The 10,814-nt window shown below is 41.2% G+C and overlaps 1 pseudogene; it reads right to left on the minus strand.

Moving 5' to 3' along the window:
• Positions 1-10,814, minus strand: part of LOC107564846 (myomesin-2-like) — a 29,810-nt pseudogene that overhangs the window by 9,788 nt on the left and 9,208 nt on the right.

Here is a 10,814-nt window from a genome sequence, read left to right on the forward strand (position 1 = left end):
GCAGCAAAAAATGGCTGCCCACTGCTCCGGGTATGTGTTCACGGTGTGTGTGTGTGTTCAGGTGCACTTTGGATGGGTTAATAAATGCAGAGCACTAATTTCAAGTAATTCCAAATGGTCACCATACTTGGCCACATGTCACGTCACTTCACTTCACTTCGTTCGTCACTTCGTCAGATGGCCATTATGAGGAGAGTTTCCCCTTAAAAACCCAGGAATTATGGGAGAAAATAGGAGAAACCTATTTACAAAATATAATGACTAGTACTGTAAAATTACATTATTTTAATAGTGTATTACATTAAAATTGTTATTGCATTTTTATGTATAAATGTGACCCTGGACCCCATAACCAATCATAAGGGTAAATTTTTTGAAATTGAGATTTATACATCATCTGAAAACTGAATAGATAAGCTTTCCATTGATGGTTTGTTAGGATAGTACAATATTTGGCCGAGATACAACTATTTGAAAATCTGGAATCTGAGGGTGCAAAAAAAATCAAAATATTGAGAAAATTGCCTTTAAAGTTATCCAAATGAAGTTCTTAGCTACGCATATTACTAATCAAAAATGAAGTTTTTAAATATTTACAGTAGGAAATTTACAAAATATCTTCATGGAACATGATCTTTACTTAATGTCCTAATGATTTTTGGCATAAAAGAAAAATCAATAATTTTGATCAATGTATTTTTGGATATTTCTACAAATATACCCCAGCGACTTAAGACTGCTTTTGTGGTCCAGGGTCACAAATACGTTTTTTTCTTGACTATTGACTGTTTTAAATCTAACATTGTTTATTCTTAAAACTTTTGTGATTAAGAAATGTACATTATTTATTCGATTTTTAGCCTTATATAAGAACAAATTGTATATTTTTTACAGATAAAAAAAGTGCACACACACCTTCTCATTGAGGTACCACACAGGTGCCTGTCCTCGAGGGCTAGGTGGTGTCCAGCTCAGAACAATGTATGTTTTGTTTATTTCTGTAGCATGCACATTGGTGGGTGGATCTGGTATTGTTACATACACTAAACAGGAATAAATCAGATGTTTATTTATACAAAATAATACTTTTAACATAACATCTACATATAAACTCTTATTTGCAGTGTGTTAGTAACTTAGTTCTAATGTATTGAGACAACATGAATTTTTGGGAAAAAAAGGACCTGTCAAATAAAGCTACTGTAGAGAAAGAACGTCTCGGTTACGTATGTAACCCTCGTTCCCTGAAGGAGGGCACGGAGCTGTCACGTCCTGTCGCCCCAGCTCCTGTACCACCGCTGAGTGGCCGGGTCACCGGCTCGGCTCCTCCGCGAAAACCTGAATATGCGCTGCACCTGCTGCCTACTTATACTCACGCTGTGATCAGCAGCAGCTGGATGCAATAATCGCATGCCAATTTGCATTGGCTCGTTTAGTTTACACTCGAAGTAGATTGGTCCCTCTAAGCGAGATCCCAATTTCGTCGGTCCTCCGACGTGACGTCGCGAGTGACCGACTGAAAGGGAACGTCTCGGTTACGTATGTAACCCTCGTTCCCTGAAGGAGGGCACGGAGCTGTCACGTCCTGTCGCCCCAGCTCCTGTACCACCGCTGAGTGGCCGGGTCACCGGCTCGGCTCCTCCGCGAAAACCTGAATATGCGCTGCACCTGCTGCCTACTTATACTCACGCTGTGATCAGCAGCAGCTGGATGCAATAATCGCATGCCAATTTGCATTGGCTCGTTTAGTTTACACTCGAAGTAGATTGGTCCCTCTAAGCGAGATCCCAATTTCGTCGGTCCTCCGACGTGACGTCGCGAGTGACCGACTGAAAGGGAACGTCTCGGTTACGTATGTAACCCTCGTTCCCTGAAGGAGGGCACGGAGCTGTCACGTCCTGTCGCCCCAGCTCCTGTACCACCGCTGAGTGGCCGGGTCACCGGCTCGGCTCCTCCGCGAAAACCTGAATATGCGCTGCACCTGCTGCCTACTTATACTCACGCTGTGATCAGCAGCAGCTGGATGCAATAATCGCATGCCAATTTGCATTGGCTCGTTTAGTTTACACTCGAAGTAGATTGGTCCCTCTAAGCGAGATCCCAATTTCGTCGGTCCTCCGACGTGACGTCGCGAGTGACCGACTGAAAGGGAACGTCTCGGTTACGTATGTAACCCTCGTTCCCTGAAGGAGGGCACGGAGCTGTCACGTCCTGTCGCCCCAGCTCCTGTACCACCGCTGAGTGGCCGGGTCACCGGCTCGGCTCCTCCGCGAAAACCTGAATATGCGCTGCACCTGCTGCCTACTTATACTCACGCTGTGATCAGCAGCAGCTGGATGCAATAATCGCATGCCAATTTGCATTGGCTCGTTTAGTTTACACTCGAAGTAGATTGGTCCCTCTAAGCGAGATCCCAATTTCGTCGGTCCTCCGACGTGACGTCGCGAGTGACCGACTGAAAGGGAACGTCTCGGTTACGTATGTAACCCTCGTTCCCTGAAGGAGGGCACGGAGCTGTCACGTCCTGTCGCCCCAGCTCCTGTACCACCGCTGAGTGGCCGGGTCACCGGCTCGGCTCCTCCGCGAAAACCTGAATATGCGCTGCACCTGCTGCCTACTTATACTCACGCTGTGATCAGCAGCAGCTGGATGCAATAATCGCATGCCAATTTGCATTGGCTCGTTTAGTTTACACTCGAAGTAGATTGGTCCCTCTAAGCGAGATCCCAATTTCGTCGGTCCTCCGACGTGACGTCGCGAGTGACCGACTGAAAGGGAACGTCTCGGTTACGTATGTAACCCTCGTTCCCTGAAGGAGGGCACGGAGCTGTCACGTCCTGTCGCCCCAGCTCCTGTACCACCGCTGAGTGGCCGGGTCACCGGCTCGGCTCCTCCGCGAAAACCTGAATATGCGCTGCACCTGCTGCCTACTTATACTCACGCTGTGATCAGCAGCAGCTGGATGCAATAATCGCATGCCAATTTGCATTGGCTCGTTTAGTTTACACTCGAAGTAGATTGGTCCCTCTAAGCGAGATCCCAATTTCGTCGGTCCTCCGACGTGACGTCGCGAGTGACCGACTGAAAGGGAACGTCTCGGTTACGTATGTAACCCTCGTTCCCTGAAGGAGGGCACGGAGCTGTCACGTCCTGTCGCCCCAGCTCCTGTACCACCGCTGAGTGGCCGGGTCACCGGCTCGGCTCCTCCGCGAAAACCTGAATATGCGCTGCACCTGCTGCCTACTTATACTCACGCTGTGATCAGCAGCAGCTGGATGCAATAATCGCATGCCAATTTGCATTGGCTCGTTTAGTTTACACTCGAAGTAGATTGGTCCCTCTAAGCGAGATCCCAATTTCGTCGGTCCTCCGACGTGACGTCGCGAGTGACCGACTGAAAGGGAACGTCTCGGTTACGTATGTAACCCTCGTTCCCTGAAGGAGGGCACGGAGCTGTCACGTCCTGTCGCCCCAGCTCCTGTACCACCGCTGAGTGGCCGGGTCACCGGCTCGGCTCCTCCGCGAAAACCTGAATATGCGCTGCACCTGCTGCCTACTTATACTCACGCTGTGATCAGCAGCAGCTGGATGCAATAATCGCATGCCAATTTGCATTGGCTCGTTTAGTTTACACTCGAAGTAGATTGGTCCCTCTAAGCGAGATCCCAATTTCGTCGGTCCTCCGACGTGACGTCGCGAGTGACCGACTGAAAGGGAACGTCTCGGTTACGTATGTAACCCTCGTTCCCTGAAGGAGGGCACGGAGCTGTCACGTCCTGTCGCCCCAGCTCCTGTACCACCGCTGAGTGGCCGGGTCACCGGCTCGGCTCCTCCGCGAAAACCTGAATATGCGCTGCACCTGCTGCCTACTTATACTCACGCTGTGATCAGCAGCAGCTGGATGCAATAATCGCATGCCAATTTGCATTGGCTCGTTTAGTTTACACTCGAAGTAGATTGGTCCCTCTAAGCGAGATCCCAATTTCGTCGGTCCTCCGACGTGACGTCGCGAGTGACCGACTGAAAGGGAACGTCTCGGTTACGTATGTAACCCTCGTTCCCTGAAGGAGGGCACGGAGCTGTCACGTCCTGTCGCCCCAGCTCCTGTACCACCGCTGAGTGGCCGGGTCACCGGCTCGGCTCCTCCGCGAAAACCTGAATATGCGCTGCACCTGCTGCCTACTTATACTCACGCTGTGATCAGCAGCAGCTGGATGCAATAATCGCATGCCAATTTGCATTGGCTCGTTTAGTTTACACTCGAAGTAGATTGGTCCCTCTAAGCGAGATCCCAATTTCGTCGGTCCTCCGACGTGACGTCGCGAGTGACCGACTGAAAGGGAACGTCTCGGTTACGTATGTAACCCTCGTTCCCTGAAGGAGGGCACGGAGCTGTCACGTCCTGTCGCCCCAGCTCCTGTACCACCGCTGAGTGGCCGGGTCACCGGCTCGGCTCCTCCGCGAAAACCTGAATATGCGCTGCACCTGCTGCCTACTTATACTCACGCTGTGATCAGCAGCAGCTGGATGCAATAATCGCATGCCAATTTGCATTGGCTCGTTTAGTTTACACTCGAAGTAGATTGGTCCCTCTAAGCGAGATCCCAATTTCGTCGGTCCTCCGACGTGACGTCGCGAGTGACCGACTGAAAGGGAACTGAAAGGCAGTGTATTAAAGTGATTACTTTACCGTTCCTCAGAATATTCTGTGAACATTCTTAGTATTGTAAGGCAAATAACTGTATAAGACAATAAGTACTGTTTAAGAAAATAAATATTAGCCAAAAATTCAGTTCGTCATATTCTGGTAAATCAAATTTTTGATTTTAGACCACACTGCAGAATTCCCCCCCCCCCCCTGATTAGCCAGTTTACATTTAATATGTGACATTATCTAACCTAAATTATTGTCATTGCTACCATTTATTCATTTTTGCTCTTGTTGTCAGACCAGTCTGTGCAGTTGACATTAAATACTTTTGGGAAGTCTTGTAAACAGCATGTTGCCATTTCTTTTTTTATGTTGCTATTTCTCAGTTTACATGACCTCATATTAATTGGGTGATTACATATTAATATTACATGTAATATCTTTACTTTTAAAAATGAATTTGTCACAAGTCAGGACTATTTAAAATGAAGCCAAAAAAGAAATTAAAAATGAAGGGAAAAAAGGACACTTTCCATTCATTTGAATTGTAACCTAAAATCTTGAAGTTGATGAAAAAAGTCCATGGATATGTCACGTTTAAAAAAAAAAAGAAAAAAAAAAGAGGTAAATGAAATGTTTGAAATCAAGGTTTATGTTTAACCCTTGACGTTTTACTAGATGGAATGAATGAATGAAAAATGGACTTAAGTAGTAAGGTATTTTGACAGAAACAACATGCAGTTGGTTGGATTGAAAGGATGGAGAGAGATGATATTAATGGCTCAGTGAAAACTGAAATCGAGTGTACCTCATTGTAGTTCCTCCTGTCGAGTCATATTTCCCTTCGATTTTAATCACTGTTTCAATACATAAACATAATACTTAATTTTCCCATCAGCTTGGGTGATTCCATTTGAACATTTTAAACACCAGACTGTTTTTAAGACTATCATCACAGATGCCTTTAAGATTCTGTGTACGATATATGAGTTTATTTATGTATATGTGTGTTATTTGGTTTATAGCAACTTACTTTATGTATTTCAAATGTGACACTAAACGCATATAATGAATTGCAAATTTGAAAGTGAAATGCACAGCACAAGTATCAAGGGCACTTGGATCACACCTGTGAGAAGATTCTCATTGTAAATTCGGAGCAAACATAACTGAGCATCTAAGGAGGAAAAGCATCACGCTGCATCCTGCACACTTATCGTGTCTGAAGGTTAAGGTGTCTGGAGCTTAAAGAAGCTACTTTTTGCTACTGGTGTAAGCTCACTTTTTGCTTCAGTTCATTATAGCAGCTCTTTTAAATCACGTGGGTTATACTGGTTCTGTTTTAGCACAAGATGCCCTTTTCTGTTGAGTTTGTAGTCCTACCTTCCACATCACTCTCCACTTCTGCAGCGGTCACTCCAGAAGACATCCTGGAAGGCAGACTGATGCCATCTTTGTTCACAGCCCTCACTCTGAAGTGATAGGATGCCCCCTCGGTCAGGCCGTGGACGGGCAGCTTACACACTTTCACAGAGGAGTCATTGCACTGGACCCAGTCTTTAGTTCCTGACTTACGTCTGCAAGATGCAAGATGCATGTAAAATCATTTAAAATACGTCTAACATGTCTTTTTGTGTGCATTAAACTCCTAATTATTCATCAAAATAATAAATTTATTTAAATAATTCATTACATTTAAATTAATTATTTAAATGTTTTTATTTAAATTATTTAATACATTTAAATTATTTCTATTTTAATTTCAATTATTTAAGAATTCCACTTATGGTGTATAATTTTATTTGTAGTGCATGTTCACCTGTCCACAAAGTATCCAGTGATGGGAGCTTCATGGGTGGTGTTTGGAGGTTTCCAGGAGACTAGGACGTAATCCGCATTGACATCAAATACTGCAACATCCATGGGGGCTCCAGGGGCCCCGGCCACTGTGGGAGTGGCATCTGTGAAACAAATACACATACATATTCTCATAGGTCTCGTTCTGTATCGCGTATCTTGTCAGTGTCTGCGCTCGCTTGGCCATTTGTTGTGGAGAAAATAAGGAAAGAGTGTCCAGCTGAATTAATTTAGTATTTTGTTAGACGGGTATAAAAAATAAAAGCTTAGTTTACCATGGCAGCCGTCGCGTGAAGGCCTCCTCGTGTGAAGACCGAAGGGTGTAAAGACCATCGACTCTACCGTGCGACTCCACCGGCAAAGGATAAGTATCGCTTTTTATTTCTCCTCTTTCCTATTGCTTGTTTCACTTCTGTTTCGGTTGTTGTGACCATTTCTTGCTATGTGTAACAGTTAAGTGGGTTGTTGTTTTTTGGCATGTAGGTTTGGCAGTGTTGTTTTTTTGGGATTACTGATGGACTACTGTCATTTGATTAGTATTATTTGTATTTGTTATTTATTTTGATTTTACTTACATTATGTCTGAATTGATTATGTCTGTATATGTATTTTATTGGGTTTTTAGTTTTATTTGATTTGAGTTGTTTTAGTGCTTCGGCAGGCTGGATGGAAATGAAATAATATATATGTTGCATTTATGGATGTGTATGTACATGTACAGTGTGTGTGTGTGTGTGGTTGTACATACACGTATGCAGTTGTTTTTTTTTTTGGTGTTTGGCTTGGAGTTATGTTGGAGTCATTGTTGTGCTCTTATACCTTTTGTTCTTTGGTATTTTGAATTGTTTTGGGCTTTATTTTTTGTTTTTCATTTAAATGTTTTAAGTTTTGGAGTTTTGTTGTATGCATTTGTCATTTTTATTTAATCTCTTTATTTTTAAAATGTGTATAGGTAGTATTTATAAAGTTTTGGATCTGTTTTTAGTTGTTTTAATACTACAATTGATTGCTTCTGTTTTCCTCATTTGTAAGTCGCTTTGGAAAAAAAGTGTCTGCTAAATGACTAAATAAATAAATAAATATTCAAGTACATACAGTATATTTAATGTACAGTGGGTACGGAAAGTATTCAGACCCCCTTACATTTTTCACTCTTTGTTATATTGCAGCCATTTGCGTTATACTACATGTAATACCTCTCCAGAACCCCTAAGGTGACAAGGTGAGAGGGAAAAAAAAATAAAAAATGATAGGAAAAATTATATTTCAATACTTGAGCGTTTGCTCACAAATTTTTTTGAGTACACTCAAAAATGTTTCTCAGGGCAACATGAACGTTTGCGAGAAAATGCATAAGCATTGAAATATAATTTTTCTTCCCATCTCATATTATTTCCATCACCTTTTTCTCTCACAAAGGTTTCTTGTGGTAACCCAAAACTTTTTTGAGTAAGTGCAAAGTTTCTTGGGGTACGCAAAATTTTTGCTAACGAAAGGAAAGTTTCTAAGGGAAACATGATTATTTGCCAGGAAATGCAAAAGCATCGAAATGTAATTTTTCCTTCCATCTCATATTTTTTCCATCCCCAGAACTTTTTCACAAGAAAGTTTGGGTTTGCTCACAAAATTGACAAGTTTTATGAGGGAACACAAAAGTGAGTGTGAAGTTTCTCAGAGGAATGCAAAGTTTGAATGCAGAAAAGTTTGCGAACAAAGGCAAAAGGATCGAAATATTATTTTTCCTCCCATCTCATTTTATTTTCATCCCCAGAACTTTTGCATTTGCTCCCTAAACGTTTGCATTGTCTTACAAAATTTTTCTGAGCGAACACAACGTTTTTTGGGGGACACATTTTAATATAAATATTTTTTTCTACAACCATGTCCCCTCCTAGTTGTTGTAGTGATGGTTAGATTACTCATACATTTATCACTTATTTTGTACCTTTAACAAACAGGTAAGCACTGTGTTCTGCAGTTCCATCCTTGGTCCAAATGCGAAGCGTGTAAAGACCCTCATCGTCCTTGTTCAGGTGAGGAAGAGTGAGCTTGGCGACCCCACCACCAATAGACATCTCAGCCCACCTGGATGGCATTAGCAAAGTATCTAAACACACAAATACAAAGTATTAGTATCAGTTTAACGTTTTCAATGGTTCTAATCTGAATGAGAAATGCAGCATCTCACCATCTCTGTACCACATGGCCTCGGGTGGCAGGTTTGGCAGATCAGGCACCACCACCATGTTGGCCACCAGACTAACAGACTCTCCTTCAGTACCAAACGTCACCCCAAATGATTCCAGCAGGGTCACCTCAAGCTTACTGGGATGAATGCCGCTGAGCAGAGGAACTACAGGAAACACAATAGAAACTCAAGACCACCTGTGGGTCAGATATGCACCATACCAACAAATCAAACCACCTGATATGCTTGTGCAAAACATGTTTAGCTAATGTGTCCGTGTGATATAAATCTATAAGCTAAATCCTCATATTTATTTATGCATTTAATTTCAGCACAATGAATTTCCATTCCAAGTATAGAGACTGCAAATATTTTAAAGCTGCAAAAAAAAAAATATATATATATCCACCATAGATATTTCCATGACTTTTAAATATTTTACGATTTTCTTATAAGATGATAGGTAAAATTATATTTCAATCTTTTGCATTTGCTAATAAAACTTTTCGTTCACTCACAAAACTTTTGTAGTCCCTCAAAAAAGTGATTATTGGATATTTTTATTATATTGCACTCACAATGATCAGTTCCTAACATTTATTAAATATTTTAGAGCTGCAAAAATAAATAAATAAATAAATCCACTATAGATATTTCCTAAAATTACTATCATCTTATAAATATTTTAAAGTTTTATTCATTTCTATGATTTTTCATGGTAATCATAATTTAAAAAAGTTATATTTATTTATTTACTTTTAATTTATTATTTAACATATTTATTATATTATATATTTATAATATGTTTTATTTGTTTGTTTATTCATTTTCACATTTATTTATATATTTAACAGCCATACATCATTTACTTAAATCCCCAAGAGGTAAACTTCATCCGTTATTGTCAGCCTATTGTCTTCACATTTCATATTTAGTCTTACAAAATTTTTCTGAGCGAACACAACGTTTTTTGGGGGACACATTTTAATATAAATATTTTTTTCTACAACCATGTCCCCTCCTAGTTGTTGTAGTGATGGTTAGATTACTCATACATTTCCATACATCATTTACTTAAATCCCCAAGAGGTAAACTTCATCCGTTATTGTCAGCCTATTGTCTTCACATTTCATATTTATTACATTTCATATTAACTTTCACATAACAAAAGCCAATTCTGTTTATAATTGTCCACAACCCAGTTCTTCAGTAACTATGAATGCATGCTGTTTGTATATTGACAACTCTAGGAGATGTTTACCACACTGCCTTCTGTTTACAAGCACAAATGAACCCTGGGAAAAATGTGACATTGTTTCCATGTCTTATCAAGGCTTTCCGCCTGGAACAGAACAGATATTTATAGCTCATGATCTCAAGTAAGGACCGTCTATGGGGGTAGAATTGTTGCTTAATTCCAAATAAATAGATTATGATCCACAAATAAATAGAATGAGATCCACAAATAAATCTTAAAGTTTCACAAACATGAATTAAATTCACAAATAAATAAAATGAGATTTGCAAATAAAAAACATATTCACAAATATATATTTATGTCACAACCACAACTTTGCCTGGCATTTATTTGTGAATCGCGTCCTGTGCATTTGTAGATAGCTGCACGCATTTGTGAATCGCGTCCTGTGCATTTGTGAATTGTGAAACATTTCTTCCGTCAAGACGTGCTGACAATCCACAAATACGTGGACTCCACCCACCGTCTACTCAAGCCAATCAGATAACAGCCACATTCGCTGACCAATCGTAGCATGATCTCGCTATAGCCAATCACGTTTTGCTTTACAATCAGGGCGGTCTCGTCCTGAGAAAACTTCATTCATCTGCATTGGCTCAAATAGGTCATATAAGGGCCATACAATGGGTACAGTAAAAGATGTTTAAAACTGGATTTCGTTAGACCATTACACTGTGTATCATGCCAAGCCACAGTATTTTATGTTACGTGCCTTTGAAAATGCCAGAGAAACAGTGTGTGATGAAGTGTAGTAGGCTAGACTAGTGCGTGTGCGCATTTACAGTGCTTTCTTTCACTGTATGATTCAGTTTATTAAAATACATTTCGAAATGATCACAAAATTCAAGATATGGGAGCA

This window comes from Sinocyclocheilus grahami, unplaced genomic scaffold (genome assembly GCF_001515645.1).
Source record: "Sinocyclocheilus grahami isolate Dianchi unplaced genomic scaffold, SAMN03320097.WGS_v1.1 scaffold25.1, whole genome shotgun sequence".
Lineage (NCBI taxonomy): Eukaryota > Metazoa > Chordata > Actinopteri > Cypriniformes > Cyprinidae > Sinocyclocheilus > Sinocyclocheilus grahami.